The sequence below is a fragment of the Amblyomma mixtum genome, chromosome 1 (assembly GCF_055824585.1).
Source record: "Amblyomma mixtum isolate Tamu chromosome 1, ASM5582458v1, whole genome shotgun sequence".
Taxonomy (NCBI): Eukaryota; Metazoa; Arthropoda; class Arachnida; order Ixodida; family Ixodidae; genus Amblyomma; species Amblyomma mixtum.
Window position 1 is genome coordinate 1,648,028 of NC_143012.1, and position 18,879 is coordinate 1,666,906.

Genomic DNA, 18,879 nt, shown 5'->3' on the forward strand with positions numbered 1-18,879 from the left:
GATGTGTAGCTTCACTTGAGCACTCGTCGAGAATTCATACCGTAGTAGCACTGCAGTATCAAGTGTTTAGACTAATGTTTCGCGGTTGGTCGACAAGGTTTATGGGATCTGAGAGAAGTGTTTTCCTTTAACAGAAGCATCGCTCGTTTCTGCGAACCGCTTTTCCTTGGAGGTCGCTGTTTTGAAACAGGTGTGCCAAAGTGTGAATGGCGGCTCCGAAGGCCATAAAATATATTAACATAGCAATAAACCTATGTTCCGGATAAATTGCAGTTGTAACCATGACAGTCTCTTCTTGTACGCATTCTACGGAAGTGTATGGCTTCGCTCAATGGTATACACTATTCAGAATCCCGCGGCGGTCGCATTTCGTTGGAAGTGAAACGCCAAAGCCTCGTGTACTGCGCGATGTCAGTGCACTTTAAGGAACCCCAAGTGGCCGAAATTTTGCAGAGCCCTCCCCTGCAGCGCCCCTCATATTGTGAGTCGATTGGGGCCGTGAAATTTATTGAAATAAAATCAAATATGCTGTATGAATGCAACGCAATATTCTCCAAAGTGTATACACTGCACGTATTGGTCATGTACGAAGTCTGGCTCAGTAGGCGGAGCACAGGGCACTTTGTTTGTTTGTTTGTTTGTTTGTTTGTTTGTTTGTTTGTTTGTTTGTTTGTTTGTTTGTTTGTTTGTTTGTTTGTTTGTTTGTTTGTTTGTTTGTTTGTTTGTTTGTTTGTTTGTTTGTTTGTTTGTTTGTTTGTTTGTTTGTTTGTTTGTTTGTTTGTTTGTTTGTTTGTTTGTTTGTTTGTTTGTTTGTTTGTTTGTTTGTTTGTTTGTTTGTTTGTTTGTTTGTTTGTTTGTTTGTTTGTTTGTTTGTTTGTTTGTTTGTTTGTTTGTTTGTTTGTTTGTTTGTTTGTTTGTTTGTCACTGGTGGCTACAGTCGGACGCAACTCAAGAACGAAGCAGCTCTTCGTTCGCCTTCCGGCCAATGGTGCTGGCCAATTCTCATGAGCTTGCTAGCTCAAAACAAGAGCTCTTTAGAGCGCCATCGTGTCAGAAGCAGACACGTGGCAGAAATTGGTCTCAGCGCACCTGTTCAGGCAACTTTACCTGTTGAGGGTAAAAGATCCTTTTAGAATCTGGAAGTCGGAAGAAGTAACGTCTGAGATAAAAGGGTTCAAAATAACCGAAATGTACGGGTTTTCGATTGACATCGAAGAAATTTATTATTCAATTCCGCACGAGAAACTGATGACCATACTTAGAGAAACCATTGAAGAGCAGGGAGTCGTTTCATTTCAAAACTCGGCCGAGTGTCGGTAGAAGGGTTCCTAAAGCTGCTGCGCGCCTATCTTGGCTCTACAATCTTCGCTCATGAGGATTCCCTGTTCGTCCAAAAAAGAGGGGTCAGCATCGGCTCTAAAGTAGCACCACTACTCAGTGACCTGTACCTGGCTGCATGCGACAAGAGAATACAAGAATCTGTGAAAGAAAATCGCATCACACAGATTTTTCGTTATGTGGATGATTTCTTGGTTCTGTGCAGAACAGAGGATTTAACAGACTTTGAGCGACTGAAGTATAGCGTACTGGAGACCTTTCGCCATACCTGCCCAGAGTTGAAATTCACCTACGAGCTTCCAGCCAAAGATTCGCTGCAATTCCTGGACTTACGCCTTGAATTCCAACCCGGACACCTATATTGGAGGTACGAGCCTAGGGCGAAGAAACAGTTTGTCCCTGTTTCGTCAAGCCATTCAAAGACCGTGAAAAGGGCAATTTCGAGTGCTGCTCTCCTGTCAGCTCTGTCATGGTCACGGTCTCGGCGTGACCATCACCTCAAATCTTAGCTGGGCAAAACATATTGACAACATTGTCGCGAAGGGAAACAAGCGATTAGGCTACATTAGGCGCGTCCTAAAACAGGCTTCTACGGACTCAAAACTGACAGCGTACAAGATGCTTGTACGGCCTTTACTTGATTACGCATGCGAAATATGGGACCCATATCGCAAAAAGTAGTCTGTCTCTAAGCTTGAGCAGATACAGAGACGGGAGCTACGCTTCATTTTCTCCCGGTATCGACGACTGGATTCAGTGACCCCTCTTTATGCCCAAGCAGATGTGCCTCTTCTTTCCCACAGACGAAAAGAAAAACGACTAACTCAGTTTTATTGTGTAATAAATGGTTTAGTCTTGGTTAAGAAAGAACAATACATTAACGAAGCAAAGACACGCGTCACTCGTAATAAACATAATAAACACGTCCAGGTAGAAAAATTTTTGAAAGACTGTTTTAAATACTTTTTTTTTCCTGCCACATCGTCCGATTGGAACAGCCTTCCTAACCACGTTGTGAATGCGCAATCTTGAGAGCAATTTGCTACCCTCATGTGCAAATATTTAACGCAGGAGTCCACATAATTTGTACATTACATTGACTGTGTTTTGTGAACTGTGTTTGACTGTACTGGCTGTTTTATCCTACTGGCCTGCGTTTATAAATTTTGATGTCGTACCCACTCCTATCTTAGTCCAGCAGGACTGATAGTATGTACAAATAAATAAATAAATAAATAAAAAGAAATCGTGTGAGCATCAGATGGAGACAAGTTTTCGGCGGCAGATTGATAGGCTAAAAAATGCGGACTACCCCGTTTCGATGCTCAGCAGCGTAGCTGAAGGCTTGCTGCGGAAAGTAAAAGGAGTGCGAGGAAGAAAAGGTGGACCTGAAGAAGGCATTGAAAGGCAGAAAGTAGCAGTGGTTCCGTACGTTCATGGGATGACCCACAACCTCATGAAGATTGGCAAGAGGCACGGGGTCCGGGTTGTTTTCTCTGCACCGAACAAGGCAATTAGCATGTGTGCTCGAGTCAACAGGCAAAAGAAGCAGCAATGCCAGATCGCACACCGAACAAGATTCAGCGAGTGTGTTAAAGGTGTGGTTTATAATATCCCTGTGGCCTGTGGCAAACAATATGTAAGGCAGACGGGAAGGTGCCTCAATGATAGGATAAGAGAACATGCATCATCGCTATCAGGTGCCCCAAGCAGCAATCTAGCCCTGCATTGCAGAGATTGTAAAGGAAACAAAAAAGGCAAAAAAGCGCGCAAGTGTGAGCCCAAGTTGCATGAAGTTCAAGTCATGGAAAGGTATGCAGACCAAGTAACATGTGAGATCCTTGAAGCATTGGCGATACGGGAAACAGGACAGCAGTGCGTTAGTACACCATCAATCTCTCTATCAAGAAAAGTGATTTCGTTCGTGAAGGAACCCCACGGGAGATAAAAGCAAGATCATTTTTGACAAGGAAACAAAAAGCGTGGGTTTTCCAATAAAATTTTAGTTGACAGTCAGCTTCGTCTACGTTCTGTGTGTTCCTTTCTGTGTCCGCGTTTTGTTATTTCGGCTGTTCCCACCAAGAAGCTCTTTATTTATGTTCAGCGAAATCAGGGGCGGACCTAGTTTGCGTGAGATGCGAGTCACAGGTCACTATATATATGGCTCCGCTGCAGCACAAAAGCTAAGAAAATAAACAACCTCCAACTCCCTCAAGCCGAAGAGGGAGTGCACTCGCAGTTTTACTCTTTGTCGAAGGAGGCGTTTCACTCGTTAGGCAATTTGGGCGGAGCAAACTGCTGCTAGAGAGAACACAGTAGCCGGTATACTCCATTATAGGGAGTACCAGTTCTTAGAGTGTATATTTTTGACACATCGAAAACACACTAAACACTGACGGTTTAAGGGAGGGCCACAAGGGGGCTTTACAGAACGTACCACTGATCCGTGGATGCAACGGTTTGTTCGACTATTTTCTCAAGCATTTCATTCCAGGAATGCCATACAACAGGCCCGGGGGAAATCTTGTAAAACTCTAGTTTGGGCCATACCAGTTTTTATTAGGAAATCTTGTACCCATTAGAAATCCGATCGGTACGCGACGGCAGTTGCGGTCGAACCCTGCACCTCCCGAACGCGAGTCGGAAGGATTCCCTACGAAAAGGCCGCTTATTATCGATAATTCTCGCTAAGAATGCTGTCCTCTACTATCAATGAATTTAGCTGGCTGGGTGGAGCTTGGTCGTAGGGTGTCTGTCTGGAAGAAGTTATGATGAACGAAAGGACGACAGAAAAGGATTTCTTTTTTATTGTCCCCGAAACAGGTTTTTTGGCGTTACATGAGACTTTTAGTACAGCGTACGCAGACATACGCAAAGGCATAGCGAATGCTATAAAATAGCGTCCTTCGTACAGTGTATGCGCCAAACGCTATTTCAAATGGAGGCTTTCTTTTTCGAATTTAGCGTGCGTGCTCTTGCTTACGCAAGGAAAAATAGCGTTGTCAACACGGCGGCGCTCCCGTCACCCGCTTCGGGTGAATTCGTCAATGTTATAGGGTTTTTAGGCATATTCACTGCCTTTAAATGGTACACGTGATATTCGCTTTGCCTTCTCCCGTCGACAGCAGAACGAATGAGAGATAAATTTTCCCTGTTATTGATTGCGTAACAATTACGCCGTCCTTAACCCTAACGAGATACCGCTGACTGTGGATTGCCTTGATTTGGATTTTTGCGCCAAGGTAGTCATAGCCTTGTCAAATGTAATCGTTTCGGCGGTAGGCAGAAGGGTCCGAACGAACTCAACTTGACGCTATTAAAAACCTTACTGGGTTGAGCTACCTGAAATAGACCCTGGCTCGACTGAACTGGCCATGGAAGTGGCTACCTATGCGATATGTCATGGATAATCTTGGCTAAGTGCGAAAAATGTGTCCCAAAATATTTTCACATTTTACACCAGATGATGCCACTGCGGCATGCGCTATCGTTGCGTCCGGGTCTGTATACGTTAAACTAAATGTGCTGCTGCGGTTTCCACTGTAACCTTCCGCTAAATGCTTGCGTATAACGTACAGGTGTGGCCAGAATAATACGGAGCGCAGGAACGGTCGCAGAAGTGCGGAGAACTGCTTATGGGCGCTACCTAGCTGTACCGTCTTGAACTGTGCGCTTGGACGCGCAGAGGAGGCGCCGGTGGCACGGACTCGCATTGTGCAGCAGGCTACCAGCATAGCCGCTTAACTGATGCGGCTGTCAGCAGCGGTCTCTTCGTCGCTTCCATCGAGGAGCGGCTCGCGCTGGGAACGGGTGCAAGACTGCCGTCTGGAATTGCGAGTTATATAACCCGCTCATGGCATTGCGGCCAGCGCTTCGCCGACGCTAACTCAGCCCGACATCGACGTTATACTCAGCCCGATTGGAGGCAGCCAACACCTGGCGATGTTGTCCGAAACAGCTCAGCGTCTTTCGTCCCTCAGCCTGAGTCGCTTTGGGACGTTAAACCCCCATAAATCAAATAACGCCAGGGTTGAAGCTAAGAGGGGCACTATGGCGGGCACTCTCGTTCCAGGTGTTCTTTTCTGGCGTTGATAGGAGGCGCTTATATGCAGTTTATCCTAGTTCCGCCACCTTTCGCGCGCTCCGTATTCTGGCCGCACCTGTACGTAAGCGCTCATAGGCGATACTAAAACTCTCTAATGTTCTACGGCAGCCTGAAGTGTGCTGCAATTATGTTGTCGGGAACTGGCCATTTCTAAGAATTGTATCTGACTAAGAAGGAATCAATTTCACAAATGCGCAAGTACTTTTCTCATTCATTGCCAAGGTGCAAACCGACTCATATTTTTTCACGCATTTGAAACTTACTCGAGGCATGGTTTTGAGGTGAGGTATTTTCTGAAAATTATAAGAATTCATTTCGAATACCGAGCAGGAAATTTGACAAGCCTATTATCTACATATTTTAATGCATTTATGAATACAAAACATGCTTAAAATGCAGTATGAATATCTCGCCCTATGCTACAAATGTAATAATCATCTCTAAGGGAATAAATGTAATTTAGTTTTTTTTCCTTCAAAAATGCAGGAACGTATTTGTTTGTAGTAATTTTATTGTGTCCGACGAACGGTTGACGTACGTAGGCCAAGTTTACTTGGACGCGCAAGGCAGCAGGTAGCTCGAGAGTTCGGCCGCGGTTCGGCGCCACTAGAGGGGTTAGCAGTGTGGCAATCTTCAGCTCGTTTCTGGCGCCCTCTCTCTATCTTTTAGAGCCGGCATCCCGTTTCGCGTATCAAACAAGGTTCACGCGGAAGCCTTTTTGCTTTCGAGGAGGCAGTGGTGCGGGCTCAGCGTGGTCGTCGAGTTGCTTTTGGTTATCTGTGTAAGGACGTTTTCGCATTTCCTTGTGCAGGTCGTGATGAAGCTCGTAGCGACAGCAAGGTGCACGTTGACGAGTGCAATTACTGCTGCGCGCGTGCCTTCCGACAAGCGGCGGCATCAGCGCTTGGCCCCTCCGGAAGAACGGCAGCAAGTGAAAGCAAGCGGCTTCTGTGGATGCACATGACCGGTGACCCACTGCGTCGCTTTTGCACTGCACCCTGAAGGTGAGTTCTTTATTCTTCTCAGAACGCGCATTGGATTCCGTAGAACCTTCCGTCCCTTGCCATCCGTGCGCGTTTTGTTTAGTGCAGTGCATGAACGCATCAAAGCTGGTTGAATGACCCACGAAGTTATTAGCGGATTCTTACGTGAACGGTACTTCTTCACGGATATATCAAACGCTGATTTCGCTTTAAATGTGTACCGTTTAATGTGATCATTTTCAAGGACTTGTTCCCTACGGAACTGCATTTGGCGGTTTCTCCGTCATGCTCCCGTGGTCGCTGTCCCCGAAGATGCAATGAACGGTGCAGTAAAACAGTCATATAAGGACGTCATGGGCCTGAGTACAGCGTGTCGGCATTTAGCCTCTCGCTTTTGGGAAGCACAAGTGAGCAGTGTCTTTAAACTTTCGTGGTTTCGCTTGCGCTGTCTTTAAGCATGAAATGAAACGGGAAGAGAACAGTTGAATCAAAAGCGCGGTTGAGTTTCACTTCGATGTCGCAATAGTCGTTTCTTGTAACTGGTAACGCACCGTATCTGATTTTCTTATTTAGACGCTTCTACGTTTACGATTTCGTGCACGCGCTTCATTTATCCGTTTTTTTTTAAACTATGATACTATCAGTATGAAACGAAAGACGAACTACGGAGCGCGTGTCCAAAGGTCCAGTTTACGCCGTCGGCCTGTCGTCATCATAGATAGGCGCCCTAATCCGGTTTGCGATAGTTTTGCGTCTGTTTTCTTTGATCATTTTCTCGCTCTGCCACTGGAGCGACGTATTTATACTTTCCACCGATGCCAACTTGCGCAGCGCAGGTGAGCTGGCGGCAGCGGCTGTAGGCCGCGTGGGGAAAGCGAGCGCTCTTGGCTCCCTGGATCGTCGTATTATCAGCGTCTGGCTGCGATGCTGGCATTGAAAAAGACCGATCGGTTGGCAGTCGCTGTCCAACGTAGTCGTTGTTGAATCGCTTGTTCTGGCAGTGAGCAAACATGTGTTGCCGTACTGCTCAGGTACTCTCGCGTCGAATTTTGTCAACATGGTGCACAGTGCAAAAGCGAACAACTACGCCCAGTTTGGCTGCCTAATGAACGGCCGTTGAGACAATCTACGGCCACTTTTGTGCAAAAGAACGACTGTCCCAGAGCGCTAACAAGGCTTCCCAAGTCCGGTCATGTGTATGCGCTGTGTACGGAGGACCCCCACACAACACATAATCGGCGCCTTTTGTCGGAGATTTACCCGATGTTTTCATGCACCACAGACGCCGTAGCGAGAGGCCGAATCGCCGATCACTTCCCCTCGAATGTGTCTTGACTAAATGCGGCTCTCTGGTTTCATGGAAGCGCTGCTGTCATTGGCCAGTATCCGAGCTTCGATCCCAGGATCGAGGGGAACCAAATCCGCTACCAACTTCTGTCGCTGCGCCTTTTTCCTCGATAGGCTCGAGCAGCGCTAACAAGCGCAGCTGCCCGATCGAGGTGGCGTTCGTTTACGACGTAATTACATGTAGCTGTCGCGCCCAGCGACTACCGGCCGAATCTCCGATGCACGCGGTTTCCAAACTGCAGTGCGACACGTGAAGAAAGCACGCTTGCAGAGCAGGAGTTCGTCTCCTACGTGCGCCTCAATCATGGCGGCGCATCGCAGCGGCGCGGCTGTGGGCAAGTGTATACCACCTATTAAGCATCATGGCCGGTTATTTCCTACGCACTCTCTTGTTTTTCTGAAGGCGTTAGTGCGTAAAGATTGTTTTGTGTTTTTTAGACACGATGGGGAAGTTCGTTTAAAGGGCATCACAGAGACTTTAGAATGCGTCGAGCTTAAAGGGGTCGAATGTGCGAAACTCACAGGTGAAGCGTGCGAAGTCATATTGGGCTAGCAGTTGAAGAGGGGCCGTAAACATCAATTAAAATTGCGATGCTTTGCTGGCTTCTCTGCCGCGCAAAGTACTATTTGAAGGAGGGGGGGGGGGGGGACTTGATGTGATGACGAGATCTTGATGCTTTGAAGAAAGAAAAGCAACGCCGCCGACGGCGTTGTTTGGCAGCATCCATTGACGCACGGCAGGGTATGGTTGACGGCAACGGAAATTTTAAATCTTACTGACCATGATGTCACTCTGAGCTTCGCAACTCTCCTCTAGCAGCCAGTACAGATTGGAATCCTTGAATATCGCGTAACTCTCAAAATGTGCTGCAGCAGTTCTTTAATTCCGCCAGAGGGAAGGCATGTACGCGAAGGGACATATCGTCTGTAGCTGGCTTGTGGCTGAAGAAACGCCGAAATAAAAACCTGAACTTCTCCTCTACCTTCAACACCTCCCCTCCAGCAATTCTGACGCCCCTGTGATTTCAATCCCTGGGGAAACCCTCGGTCATGACACTTCTTTCAGTCGATCGCGTTTCGTTTACAGACGCTACGCTTAGGTTGTTCAACTGTCACCCGCGTCACGGTCTAAGATTCCAGTGCACGTGAATGGAGTGTGATCCCCATGATACAGATGCAGATTTCATATGTTTTTAAGTCGCGACGCATCTAAGTATATGATTTTGAGTTGATAAAACACGGCTTTCGATGCAGCGCAACGTTCATTGGTTTGTGTCATTAGTGAAATCATTGAAGCCACACGATTCACTGTCATCGGGCTGTAGGATTTGCTTTGAACCGACACTGAGAACAAATTGAGGCTGGCATGTCTACAGGGCACTACGTTTTAATCCCAAAGTGATCACTCCTAGAGAAAACGGAGGCTTTTTGGAATATGCAACATACTGTATTGTATAATGTATTGTAATGAAATAATATACAGAGTGTTTAAGCTAAGACTTCACACAACTTTTAAAAATAGGCTTTTTGAGTTAGAAGAGCGCGTTTTTCGGCCTAGCATTGTCAGCGGTGTAATACATCCCCAGGATTCCGGCCCATGCGCCTCGGAAAACCGGTCGCGCCATCTCGCGACAGCCGGCGGCGCGGCGGCGCGTAACTGAATGGCGATGAAAAATAAAAAAATCAATATCTCATCACGCATAACAGTTACAAGCGAGCTCTGACCCTGAGGGGTTAAATACCTCATAAAGTTTCTTTTACTAAAGTTTCATCACTGTGGCTTAAATATTGCGTTTACCCTGCGCGATGAGATATGGTCACATGATGCCTATGACGAGGTCGCGAAAAAAACCCCACTTGTCCTCACTTGATCACTCACCGCTGCCATGATTTACAATATATCGGACTGCTCTAGGAGCTTTAGGTAGCGAAATGTCCCATCTTTTAAATGATGTTAAGTATTTTACATTTGAAAGAGGCTGAATTTTTCCCTGGCTATTTTTCTATTCATCATGCATCCTCAGCATCGGCAAGAAACGTGTGGCGCCCTCTCTTGGTGCGTTTGGTTAGGCGCACGTCTACGCTTTTTTTGCTTGCTTTAAGGAGATCAAGGCATGCCTTGTGAATGCGCGCTTTTATTAAAAGTGTCCCCATCGGATGTAGGCACACAAACATGGGCCGCTACAAGAAAGTGCTCGCCATGTATGGGTATTATAGAGGATTATAAGCAAACTCCGGAGCTTTACAGACACATTTACTATTGCAAACGCATACAGTGGCTACTTGAGGATGACTGATAGTGGAAATGCGTGCGCATTAACTATACAAAGCCACGAAACTTAGGTATTAGCGCATTAATCGCTACATCTTAAAGCTCAATAGCGTTCAGCTCTTCGAAAGTTTAGGCGATGCGGTCAAAATGCAGCAGGGATGCGTTGAAATCAGTGTACCTCTGTAGTCTCTTTATTGAATATAAAGCTATTTCTGTAAGGGTACAAGCCCAATCAAGCCGAATTCGTTTGGCTTCTTGCTGTACTCCTGTCATCTGTACATATATAGATGCCCATAAGCTTGTACGTTGCAAGTACTGCAGGATTCTATGCAAGAAACCTGGTGCTCTATTTCGTGCCTGTTTCACTAACTGATTGTGCGCATTAGGCAATTTGTCCAATGTAACAATTCGTAGTGTGGTAATTCACAGCATTTCTTCTAGGTTGTTAAAGTGCCTCCCGTTATTCGATCATTCACCGTCGCTAAGGGCTTTGCCATTGCCGTAATCGCTGCTAATTTCCGCGTTCATGTCAAAAGTGTGTGCAAACTATGAAGCGATAACGAAGAGTTCATAGAACGGCAGGTAGTGAGCTATTCTGACAAATCTGCCATTTGCTGTGCAGGAAGCTACGCCTTTTCCCATAGCTGCAACCCTGAGGCAAATCCAATTAAAATTTTATGACTATAATTTGCATTTATTTGAGAAGTAAACGCCAGCCAAATAAGTTCTTCTAGGATAACACGACGTTTCAAAGCCGGCTCTGTTTCTGCTTTAAGGCGGCAGCTGGGCGCTCCATCCGGGCCACTTGCGCATTGCGCCGCTCGCGCTGTCCAGTTGCGACAGGACGCTACGTGCACGCGGCCTAGAATATGCAGTTAATTTACGCGCGTTGTAAATGTGTACAACAATGCTTAGGCACTAGTTTGCGAGCGGCGCGAACTTGATACTTTTTTGCATTTTGTGAATTGTCTACAAAGCTTCCCCGTCTTTTGTGCCGGTCGCTTTCCTCCGCACTTTTCCTCGCTATCCTCTCCCTGTCACTTCCCCGGCTCTGAATTCCGTGAATTCCACCGGCTGCAGCTTTCGTGCTTCCTTTTTGTATTTTTTGTCAGTAAACGATTACTACTACTTCTTGAAGGTGCGACTGCGGGCGCGTTGCGGAGCCTTTTTTAAGCCCACATAAGGTCGACCGCAGGGTCACGGAGCTTAAACCGTGGATGTAGGAAAAAGGAGTGGTTCCCAGAAAACATTCAACATTCTCCTCCGTCATGACTCAAGTAGAAGGCTTCTGCGCAGTTTGGTTCGGTTTCCACCATAATAGTGCCGTCAAAGTCACCCCTGTGGTGGCATGGCTGGGAAGTACGGCCACGCGCTTCTGTTCATTTGCTTGACATAAGCTTTGTGCTGCTTCACTCTTTCCGTCATATTGTTGGTGTCCCAACCCTAAGCCTCGTTTACATGAACCGGACTGCGGTAGATCGAATCGGGGGGTCAAGTTGTGTAAGGTCAGCTCGACTCGACGATTGCGTGTTTACATGAACTAGATTTCAGCGAGTCGAGACCGGTTCAACTGCAGCGACACCAAGCGTCGAGCAGCGCAGCGGGTGAGGGCAGTGGCAGCCTCCAAGATTGCGGCACGGCACCGCTGTCTCGCAGGAGCGATGGCGCAAGCGTAAAAACAGGATCGTAATTTATGCTCTCCACTCCCGCTAACCCGACTCTTCGTCTCTATCCGGTTTACGTGCTATCTTCCGTTGGGATTGAGCGAGTACCCCCCCCCCCCCCCCCCTGCAGCGGAGTTGACTGGACTCACTTCCTCGACTCCCGGAACCGACTGTGCGGTGTTTACATGAAACCAGTAACCGGTTTTCAACTGAATTCCTCAACTAAACCCCTTCAAGTAAACGCCGCTCTAGACACCATGCACTCGAGCAGGGTTTTTGCGTACCACGCCTTGCATCTTTTCTGTAGGACGACGGGTCTTCGGGACAGGGGAAGAGGCGCCTGATAATGATGTCCGGCTGGTACCCAGTTTCCACCGCTTCCTTTCCGCGAATGCTGGCCAAGGTTTTGCTGACGCCTTTTACGTACGGATTGCATACGCGTTTTTGCACCTGGCGTGTACTTAGCCTACGCGTAGAATTGTTTTCGTTGCGTTTTTTTCCATAAGGATGTTTTCTTTTGTTGACAAGTTTTAATGGTGCAAGGGCCGCCTTGCACCAAAGAGCGCCATGGAACAGTGTTTTCTCTACATAAGGTTAGGTGAAAGACATTTTTCGAGTCAATTCACCTCAGAGAAACCACGAAAAAATTTGTATGCATTGGAAAGCGATAGGTACCCGGGGGGCACTGTGAATCGAACAACCGAACCGCCCGCGAACCGCATGCTCAAAGCACTGCTATCGCTGATTTTAAAATAAATAAGGAAGAATTGGGCATCACTTTCAACCTAAACTTGCTTGAATTTCACGCTACCCTTCCGACACAACTCTTTGACAATATGTTCCTCTCAGAAAGGCTATGACAACGAGACACAAGATTCGCAGAATTAAATGGATGACGAACACGGGGAGAAAAGGGCGTTATTTTCAAGAGGTACGTAGGCGACCGGTTGCGGGGGTAAGGGGGAGGAGAGAGCAAAGGGCAGTAGGGAGAGGGTGCTGTCTCCTGCTGTACCTTTCCGTGCGCCTTTCTTATTTTCCCCTTTTACTTTTCCTCGAGCCGTGGACCGCAGGCCGAGCTTTCTTCTAAAGTGCGCTGTTTTTTTTTACTTCCGACGCTGAAGAACGACAAAGCTGGCGCGTCTGCCAAACCGGTCCTGAAAGGTCTCATGCATGAACGCATCCTTGCCGGCTCACGTAAAAAAAAAAAAAAAAAAACCCTTACAGCTGCTAATATGCCACTCCTGACTGAAGCGGTCAAACATTTCCCAAAAATCCCATCAGTTTTTGGAGAGAATCAGTTGCATTCTCTGACGTCCTGGTTACGCAGGACTGCCACCAGCTTTGTGAAGAGAGCAGTGCAAGGCACAAAGAGTGGCACAAAAATAAATTTTCGTCCATTTGTCGTGGCTACGGCAAATGCGAATGTGTTAGCACTGCGGTTTCGATATTCGAATCCACTGATCACGGCTGCAAGTTGATGCAGAAGATACCCAAAGCACAGCGCGAGAGACGGGCAGTTTAGGACACGGGATGTTCGGCTGCGGTGATGTAAGAGCGAGTGCTGTGCTGCTGAGGTGTGTCGTATTACGTGTCATGTCGATCTGCTACTGTTTTCCATATGGTTTGAACATGGTTCATGTACATAGAACAAAAGGCAGTGATGTAGTGGTCTGATGCAGTGGCCAGCAAAACTAATTTATTTATTTATTTATTTATTTATACAATACTGCAGGCCGTTAAGGCCCAAGCAGGAGCTAATCTAATCGCGCCGTCCGGATTCGCAACCCACTCAGTCCGTAAGGTATTTTCTTTTAGTTAATTTTATTTAAGGTCAAGAAAACTCCAGACATACAGACGGACCTAGGCGAACACTAAGAAGCCTCACCACCGGGTAAAAAAAAAAAAAAACTTTGATCGCATCAGGTCGCTGTTGTTCCACTGCCATGTGGAGCAAGACCTTTCTGCGGCCACGTAATTCGTGGAAGCTTCGAAAACCACGTGTCCTCAGCCTGTGTGTCAAGAAACCAGCCGTATTGCGTTTATTTTTTCTTTTCTCACCCAGCGTGTTCAAGGCGGGCTGGCTGTGCGGCTGCCCTCCGTGCTCCCTTTGTTGGCGTGCAAGAAAAGGAAAAGTCGGGTCGCGGCTAACAGGGCTCTGTGCCTTCTTCGTGCGACTTCGAGCGATGATTTGTCAAAAATTACTGCAAGTATACACATCACATAAGACATGACTAAACGTCCCATAAGCGGCACAGAACTTTTTCGAGACAACGGGACAAGATTTTGCTGCGATAATCAGAGAGCGGAGCCCTAAAAGCCTGACAGTTGCTATCATTAACATGGTCGGGAAGGTATCTAAACTGTGAAGGATGAGGTAAATGGGCATAGATAGGACGAGATAAGCTCACGAGCCTGGACAGTGGTTAGATGGAGAGTGAACTGAACAAATAATGGAACTTAAGAAGTTTGACAGCCACGAAAAAATACATTTGCGTTGAGGAGCCAGAAATTGAGGTAGCTTCGTTATTGCGTTTAGTAAACGTCCTACATAACGCTAATTGTTTTTTGTCTTTACGAAAGTAATTTTTAGCTCAAATTTTTTTGTCTGAAACTAATTTCTGCACGCCAGAAACGGTTTCAGAACCAGCCGGGGCATTGTCATATCGGCTAACAAGAAACATGTGTCATAAGCTTCAATCTCAGTTACAGCACGAACACCTTAAGACACAAGCCTAGTGTACATGAGCATAAAGCGTGGAATAGGAGACTTTAGCGCTGCACCCAGCTTCTCCCCATGGGACGGTCCGCCTTGCCATGGTAAAGGGGCTTTTGCTCTGAAGAAAAGCTGACGCACAGAGTTTTGCTTAGGGCCTATAGCCATCATGCAGTATACTTACGAGCTTACTTCATTTTTTGGTTTGCCTGCGCGATGTCTCATAAAAGCCCTATCGCAATTGGCAGATCACGCCGTGCGCTTTCCATGCTGGAAGAATGTGCTGATCGCACTTTCAAGATTATGCTAAGAGCGGCGTCGACTGCTCACTTCCAGAAGGTGAGCGCGCACGCTTCATTCAGAACGCGCTTGGCAGCGCTGCAATGCAGTAGTGCAAGAGCGCAATGAAGTGTGTTTTCTTTTTCATATTTAGCGAGCATTCCATGAAAACTCGAAAAAATGGCCACGTACGTTGCTACAAAAAACTGGATCGGTTCTTTCGTAACGCCCCTGTACAACTTAACAAAATGCATGTTCCCTTACAGTAAACGTTAAAATTATGTATAATTGATCTTAAATAAGTAACTAATTAAGCGAAAATAAGAGATACTCTGAGGAGCGCCACACAGTGAGCAACAACATGTCGTTGGTTTCACCTAGCTACGCAGCAACCCTTTTTTTTTAATCTTTGGTTCAAGTTCCGTGAAACACCCTGAATAGATTTGGCCTGCAATTGCGTCTATCTGGAATGAGGCAGGGGCCCTTGTGCTTGCCTCGTCCTCTGGAATAATGACGCACGCACCTTATGGCGCCTCTTGGAAAGCGCTTGGGTGCTTTATTTCGTTGCTAAGGCGTTTCACTAAAAAACCTAGGGTTCCGTGTTTTCAGTATTTCTTTTTTTTTCCATTTGGCGGTTATATGGTGTTCATTTTTTCTCTTTGGTTCGATGCTTTTCGCTTTCTACTTTCAGTGCCGGAGAGAAACCGGCGTTTATCGGGATAGGTGTTGTAAAGCGGCTGTATAGTTACTGGAGAAAATATAACGCACCTGAATTTTTTTATTAAACACATACCAAACACCCTACCCAATGAATTAATGCCCAAACGAGTAAAAATAAAAGAGAAATGCTATGACAGCAACGGAACGCTGTACGACGTAAGGTTATTCAAAATTTTGGCGCGAATGTAGTTGGGAATATTGCCACCGCATTGAGCCTTTGCCAGTGATGGCATCGCTTGGATTGTCTGTACTGTGTGTAGTACATACACACGCAAATACTTGGAACGACGAACGCACGGCGCCGGATTTTCTCGTAATGGAACTATAAGGCTTTAAAGAGTATAAAATGTTATATTTACATGTAGTGAAAAAAAAATGGACACGTACATTGAGAGATTTGTCAGCCTTCGGAGGAATGCGGTCAGAAAGCACACGTTTTACATTTGCGCTTGATGGGGGGATGGCAAGAAAATCAAGAGATGGTTTTAACAAGACCGGCCATTTTCTACAGCGCGCTCTCCATAAGCTGTGAAACCAAACCTCAGCAGATGTAATTTTGAACAGCGATTATTCTGAGATCCTTCTTTCAAAAACGGGTGGTCTGCAGAGCTCACAACAGGCTAAAATAATCCATTAAAGACCTCTTTGTCATCAATTCCTGCTCTATGGACGGGTCCACAACTTGCACTTGATGCCAGAAGTCATCGCTATCAAGTGAGTTTTCGCGGAAGCTGCGCATATATTTCTCGCGGACTTCATAGCTTCTCGAGTAGCGAATATATAGGTCTTCGCACCAAACGCTGACCATTCAGGAAGGTATTGACCAGTGAAGGTACAGGCTAGATGAACCAGGATTGAGTACACGCGGCAGACAAGTGCCTCCTCTGATTACAATGATTTTATTGCTGTGTTTATTGCTTCGATGTTCTATACCACGTGATTACATTTCACAAAAACTATATATACAGTCATGTCTTCGGGGATAGCGAGTACTGCTAGCAGGCTCTCGAGCTTTTCACCTTTTGTTTGATTGCTCTCCAGAAACCAAGAACATGAATGAACGCTAAAAAAAAAGTACCAGCTCTCAGGGGAACCACAGTGGCAAGTTGCCAAACTGGCAATGAGAGAGACGTGCAGGCAATGTGAAAATCCCGCCGTATTCCCCTGGAGCCTGTAAGCACTGCTGAGCGGAAAGAGCAGAAGATTTTGTCGGGTGGGGAGCTTGGCCTGGGTATACTCTCGTGTCCTGTTGCGTTCCTCGTTACAGGAAACTTATGCCTGACCTACACACTTGAAAACCGTCACGCTGGTAAAGAGAAGACAAAGGAACGCGACAACAGAATTTGGTTTCGATTGAAAGGAATGGTACCAAGGACAGTTCAGTGCGGCTGTATTCCGGTGAACTAGAGAAAAAAAAGTAGAGTACATTTCTTCACTTGAAAGTGGCATTCTTTTCTTCAAGGACGGCTGAAAATCAGTGTTTATTGGTTTTCCAGCATTCATATCAAAATGCCGCGGGGGTCATTTTTCGGAGTTTAGCGGAGTTTAACGGATACCGAAAACACGGCATCTCTACTTGTAACAGGGTTAGTTGGTGCGATTGCAGTGTTAGAACTACGCTCACTTCAATAAACCGGCCTACGCGCATTCGTGTACTACCAGTACGTGTGGGTCTTTGTTCTGTACAGTCCAGCCAGCGCAGCTCTACCGCAATATGTTTTCCTCTTTCCGACTTTCTCACGGGAGCCAGATCGTTTTCAGCTTAACTTCCACACTTTCACGCAGCTGCTGCGCGGCTTCTAGAACGGATATTATAAAACGTTCCGCTGACAAACCACTTGCCCGAGTGCCTGGCATACCGAAGTTTACCAAACATGAACCGATGCTGCAAGCAGTACAGCGACGGCGTACGCCGAACGGGCGCCGAAAAAGGGCATGCACCTCCATGTTCTTGGTGCTGGCTGGCTAGCCCTCTGAAGCCGACGGAAGTAATTTCGAGCCGTGAAGAAAAGAGGTTGGGTGTTCTGAAGGGCAACTCGAACCGCGAAAAGTTCTGGGAACCTGATAGAGCTTCAAGCCATAAAGAAAAGAGTCGCCGAGAGCCCCGCTGTAATCCGAATGTCGTAAACCGGACCCCGCTTCCTACGCGTGCGCGAGCGCCCGTGCGTTCCGTTGGTGGTCCGGTGACGTCTATAGTGCGCATGCTTATACCGGTTCTGTGGTATTCCAAGAGCGCCCACCTTGAGCGCGTACGCCAAAGAAGGGCCCTTGGAGCACACTTTCAGCATATCGAGTGCCCTCAACAATTTTTCAACCGAACATTCTCGTTCGAAAAATGAGGGGGGAGATGTCCCTTTTTCAATATAAGACAGAAGTTGTGGAAAGGATGTGAGGAGCGGGTCGGGACAGGTACTTGTCAAGAGAACGCATCATGGTAACCTTTCGGAAACTTCTTTTTACACTATCTCGATGGCTGGAGGCGTGCGTCGAGGCTTCAGGTTCCGGCATATTAGGGAGCAGCCCCCCTCACGTTCTTCCAAGAACGATACAATGGAGGGCTACTGACTCATCCCCCTTCGCGCTAACCCCTTGAGCCAGCCGAGCAGGAAGTGGAAACGCGGTCTGTGAACGAGGGTTCTTGGTTTGAAGAGACCTTCATGTAAATAAGCTTTCCTGCAATGATCAACTTGCAGAAAAACGAGCGCCCTCTACAATTTTCCAACCGAAAACCCTCGTACGCAGACGGCAATCTCGCATTCTTCTTCGAAAAGGGAGAGGGGAGACGTCCCTTTATCTGTATGGGAGGGAAACTGTTGAAAGGACACAATAGAGCCGAGGCGCGAACGACAGGACCGGGTCGAGACAGGTACGCGTCAAGGGAATGCGTCATTGTAACCTTACACTCTACCTCGAAAGCTGGCAATGTCCGGCGGGGCTTCAGGTTCACGCAGATTTGGGGGCAGCCCCGCACACATTTTCGAAGAAGGACACAGTGCAGGGCTGCTGACTCATCTCTCCTCGCGCTAAACCCTTCGCGCAGCATTGTAGGAAGCGAAAACGTGTCTGTGAATGAGGGTTTTTGGTTGGAAAACATTTTCCTGTAAGTCAGCTTTACCGCAATTTTGCAAGTTGTCCATTCTACAAGTTGTCCATGTACTTCAGACAGAATGAATGCCGGCACGTCGAGAGTATGCTAGGATGCGTCAGCGGATATCAAGGCCGCCAAGCGACCCACAGTGAAAGCGGGTATCTTCCACGGAGCTACCTTTGTTGTCTGCATTCTCAGTGCACGCTCTGCGACGTATTAACATCGACAGCTGTTGAGGGCATGTTTCTTGGTTGTGCATCGTCGGTGTTGGCGTTGACGTCTGAGAGGTACGAGCACAGTTACATCACGAGTGAAAGAATAGTGAGGCCATGCGTATTGAAAGCAATATGAAAATAAATGCCAATAAGAA

General features: G+C 47.0%; 1 long non-coding RNA gene across 1 annotated transcript in view; it reads left to right on the top strand.

Annotated features, from left to right (window-relative positions):
• LOC149365218 (uncharacterized) overlaps nucleotides 1–18,879 on the top strand; it is a 163,011-nt gene that overhangs the window by 86,555 nt on the left and 57,577 nt on the right. The window contains exon 2 of the long non-coding RNA XR_016282528.1: nucleotides 6,255–6,447. This is a non-coding gene — a long non-coding RNA (uncharacterized LOC149365218). The remainder of the gene's footprint in view (nucleotides 1–6,254; nucleotides 6,448–18,879) is intronic.